This window comes from Electrophorus electricus, chromosome 18 (assembly GCF_013358815.1).
Source record: "Electrophorus electricus isolate fEleEle1 chromosome 18, fEleEle1.pri, whole genome shotgun sequence".
Lineage (NCBI taxonomy): Eukaryota > Metazoa > Chordata > Actinopteri > Gymnotiformes > Gymnotidae > Electrophorus > Electrophorus electricus.
In genome coordinates this window covers 12,993,912-12,998,911 of record NC_049552.1, presented here as the reverse complement: position 1 = coordinate 12,998,911, position 5,000 = coordinate 12,993,912, and the positions used below count along the sequence as shown (strand labels likewise).

At 50.1% G+C, this 5,000-nt stretch overlaps 1 protein-coding gene across 1 annotated transcript in view; it reads right to left on the bottom strand.

Annotated features, from left to right (window-relative positions):
* spsb4a (splA/ryanodine receptor domain and SOCS box containing 4a) overlaps positions 1-696 on the bottom strand; it is a 29,423-nt gene extending 28,727 nt beyond the window's left edge. The window contains 1 exon segment of the mRNA XM_027031530.2: positions 169-696. The gene's annotated coding sequence lies outside the window, so the exon portion shown is untranslated.
* Positions 697-5,000: the final 4,304 nt, after the last annotated feature.

The window sequence follows — 5,000 nt, the reverse complement described above, 5'->3', positions numbered from 1 at the left end:
GAAGGTAGAGGAGGAGAGTAAGGAGAATATGTGTGTGAAAGTGAAACAGTTGTATAAAAACACTTCATTGTTTTTACTCTCTCCCTCTAACACAGAGTCCTAAACAAACACGCACGCACGCACACACACACACACACACACACACACACACACGCACACTCTGCTTACAGTTGCGGAAGTCTCGTCTGCAGGAGTCCACTTCTGTCTTCCACTACTTGAGTGTGAAAAAATGTAGAATGCAGACACACCAAGACCTGAATAAATGAAACCCAAAGTGGCAGAAGAAAAAAAGACTCTGGAAGAAGAACCGCTGCCTCTCCCTCTTCCTCTCTTCCTTTACCCTGCAGAGGGGGAGAAAAAACGCTTCTCCCCCGAGATCACCTCCCCCTCCTGCCCCCCTCCCCCCTCCCTGGGGCTAATCCCAGACGTGGTCTCCTCCCGTCCCGTTTGAGTTCAGCATGTGCGCGCGTGCCCCTCCGAGCTCCCGCGCGGCGAAAAAGCCTTCCCAGGCTCGGCTGCTCGCCGCCCGTTCCGATCAGCAGTCCGGGGACGGGGGGAGAGCGCGAGGGAGAGAGGGAGGGATGGAAGACAGACACGGAGAGAGAGAGAGAGGAAGAGAGAGAGAGAGAGAGGCGGCGTGACAAAGAGCAGCGAGAAAGAGCTGCTTCATGTTGAAAGGCAGTCCTCCGTTCTCAGCAGCTAGACAGCGAGAGAGAGAGAGAGAGAGAGAGAGAGAGAGAGCCGGACAGCACACCCCTTGGCCCCACCCTCGATTCACACACTCTGTCCACCCACCCCCCCCCACCCACTCCAACATGCCCACGCCCCACCCCCGGCCCTTTACCACCTCCGGCACGCTTTTCTCGGTCCGCACTCGGCCAATCAGATTGGCGGGGAGACGCAGAGGGAGCAGACACAAACACACACACACACACACAAACACACACACACACACACACACTCCGTGCTCCGCTTCTCAGAGCTCCTTTCTCAGATCCTTAGAGCTGCAGCTGTTTCTGGAGATAAGGTGCTACTAAATCAGGTGGAAATATGCTTTTATTACGTACCCATTTCATTATTTCTTTGTTTTTAAGATGAACTAATCTACGAGCGAAGAAAAGGTGTAGGCTAGCAGGCACTCCTGGTGTGTGTGTGTGTGAATACAAAATGCATGTGATTTCACAGCTGATAGACTAGAATAGAATTTACCTACCTCTAAAAAGACACAGAAAGTCACAGTGAAATTCGCACACACCCAAACAGATTTTGCAGGGGGTCAGTGGGTCTAACCTCTCCTCAACACACCCCTGACACACACCCCCCTGACACACACACTCCTCCTCTCTTCAACACACCCCACCCTTGACACGCACACCTCAAACACACACTCCTCTCTTCAACACACATCACCCCTGACACACACACTCCTCCTCTCTTCAACACGCACACACCCCTGACACACACACCTCAAACACACACTCCTCCTCTCAACACACACACACCCCTGACACACACACTCTTCTTTTGCTCCATGTCTGTGTGTGTTCTGTCTTCCAGAATGACGCATGCTTCCTGTTCATTTCCTCTGCATCATGGCCACACACTGAACTCTGGAGAGAGAGAGAGAGAGAGAGAGAGAGAGAGAGACAGAGAGAGACCCTCTCTACACACCTCCACCAGCAGGAATCTCAATCACTCTTTTCAGACTGTTGGAGCCCCAGCCTGAAGGAAAGACTTATAAAAACACACACACACTCCTTAGTAAGATCGGCAGTCCTTCACACACACGTTTACGCACACATTCCATCCAAAGGCACAGCGCGGCTACTCTGGACCTAAAAACAACCCTTCAGACTAGCTACGGGAGAGATGGAGAGTTTTGAGGAGACAGTCTGCAGTCGCTGTGCTACGTGAGCGTTTACGTGGGCTTCCCCACACAAAGCCACCAAGGCCTCACAGTGTGTGCTATCACACCAGAACACGTGGCCCGGCCCCCGAGCTCAGCCGTAAATACCCCGCAGTGAGCAGCAAAACAGCTGAACAGCAGATGGAGCACCTTGTCTATTAAGGCTACCGAAATCTCAGAAATATGTCATTTGGAAGTTCCCTGTTTTAATGGACCGGATCCAGCAAAATCAAGGGAAACGCAGTGTTGAGAGGAAGAGACTGAGGCAAGGGTTCGAATCAGCTTCCATGTCAGATGAAGTGGACCTGCGAGCTTGTGGGTAATTTGGTCCCAAAATTCAGTTTCCATTTCTCTCTCTTTTTCTGCTTCAGGGCGTTTTCACACTTTAGGGCACCATGTGGTGGGCAAACGGGGAGATGAGGGGGGATGGGTTAATCTGAGGGACAAAAGGAGACCCCCGCACGCAAGCACGACCATAATGGCCCATCGGTCCCGAGGGCCCCTCTGAGCAGTTCTCAGATGAGGGATAAGGAGGAAGAGAAAGGCAACCCTCGCCAGCAAATCACGTGTCAGGGACAAAGCCTGGGAGGTGGAGCCAAAAAACGAGAGGCGGAGCTAGAGGGGCGTGCGTCTGGCGGATACCCGGTTAAAGAGGCACAGATGGCAAACATAGACGTGTGGGCAGACGCACGCCAGCCAGACTTTTTATTCGTGCTATTTCAGAATTCAGTATTTCCGACACAGTTCAGCACTATTGATACTTATTCAGCATTTACACATATGTGAGCCCACACATGTGCGCGCACACACGCACACACACACACACGCACACGCGCACACACACACACACACACACACGCACACACACACACACAAGCACAATAAATGTGAGACGAGTCGCGTCTGATAACTAAGATTATCCAGACAGATTCCTACAGATTCAAAGAGCTTAGCACTGCAGATAATGTAATGAAGAATTACTAATTTATTGGGATTTTTACAAATATTTATCGGCGTAGGTGAGCGTCAATGGGAACGACACCAAATCCCGCAGTCTTTAGAGGTGGAAGAGAGGTCAGAGGTGAAGGGGCGGGACTGCATTCGTTCTTTCCCTCATCCCTCTATTCTCTTGTCCTCCTATATCTGGCCTCCTTCCTCTGTTTGTTTTTGGGGTGTTTTTAAATCCCACTCTTGGTTTTCTGGTTTCTTGGCACACGGTTGTTGCAGGGTTGTTTCTGACACAGCTGAAGCAATAGAGAAGCTGGTAACTGGTAATCAGTGTCAGCTCCGACACACAGACGGGGTGTAGACGTGATTTTACTGGAGGGAATGTCTTTTTGCTCACCGTGGTACCTAGCACTGTCTCACACACACACACACACACACACACACACACACACACACACACACACACACACACACACACACTCATAATGAGCATCTGGATGCTGTTTACTTTAGCATTTCTTAACGTTGGGGCCAGTAAGTGCATGCTACGGTGCAAACACACACCCCACGGTTATCCAGACTCCCAGCAGTTCCTCATTGCAGTCGGTCGCTTTTGCACGCAGCCGTGCGATAAGGAGCCAAATTAGGGCTAAATTTGCACATACAAATACCTGCTGCGATCCAAACATCATGTCCGACTAAGCCGACCGGAACGCAGATCTCCTGTACGGGTGCACAGAGAGTGTTGTGTAGGTAAGGTCACAGGACGGCTAGGGGGTCAGGGGTCAGGGCTTATTCAGATTGCTGGGCCACACTTACTGTGCCCACTGCTAGGCGGGCACTAGGACAGGGAGCAGCACCTGGCATTTAGATTGGCGCTGGGAGGGAGCAGTCTGACTCACACTGTTATTCCAGCCTCTCTGTCTCTCTGTTATCATCACAATGGATCTTTTATTCCTAAGCCAAAGAGCTTGTCTATGCAGTAGCTACAGAATCTGGTAACCCGACCCACGGTCTGCTATTGAGAGAGTGGCAGATGTCTCTCTCTCTCTCTCTCTCTCTCTCTCTCTCTCTCTCTCTCTCTCTCTCTCCCCACCCGTCTCCATCTCTAAAATATTCAGACTCATGGGCTCTGGTTACCTGGCTGCCCGGCAGGTAGAAGATACAGATCCCCTTTCCAACCACAGCACCTCGCTGGACAGCGAGAGCCACACCTCAGACGTTTGCCAGCTTTCTGGTTTGTGTGTCTGTCGGTGAGAGAGAGAGAGAGAGAGAGAGAGAGAGAGAGAGAGAGAGAGAGCGAAAGAGACAGAGGGATGGAGAAACCATGAAACCGAAGCTGACAGCCCGGTCCATATAACTGTAATATACTGTAATATTGTATCTATGATATTCTATAACTAACAGCGGTGATATGATTTCTCAGATTGTGCTCATCTTCGTCTTCAGCGTGCACGGCTCCTTCACTGCAGCTCTTTTAAGCTCCTGTATTTCCTGTGCACTTCACTTTTTATCCCTCCCTCCCTCCCTCTCTCTCACCCTCTCTCTCTCTCCCGTAACGCTCCCGAAAGTGTGTGAATGGTCTGAGTGCTCGTCTGGCCTGTGTAGTGCGTTACATGTCACACCTGTGCGCACACTCATTCTTTGGAGTATGTATGGCGATAACTACATTAGTCTGTCAGTAAGGAACAGAAGAAGAGAGAGAAGAACCACTCTTGTTATTTAGCGTACATCAGTATGCACAAACCCTCTGATGCCTCCAGTTCAGTTCAGTTCAGCTTGATCGGCATAACCAGTACGATGTTGCCAAAACACCATAAAATATAAAAACATTCTCAGAGGAACTTATGAACTGACTGCGACAAGGCTACGCAAACAAATAATTTAACACAGGATTAAAACAACACTAATAGAAGAATTAGCAATAAAAGAATCTCTCTATGTTAACGTGCGTGTTGCCAGGGGACCCCGGAAATCCAAAATCAATACACAAATGGATAGTGTGAGTGTGTGTCTGTGTGTGTGTGTCTGCAGGCTAATCCAAATACTTTAGTGTGTGTCATGCGCTGAGCTCTCTGTGTAATTTCTGACACTTCTCCAAGCGTGTTTCATCAACAGATTGCCATTCCGGTTGCCATCGCTGGTA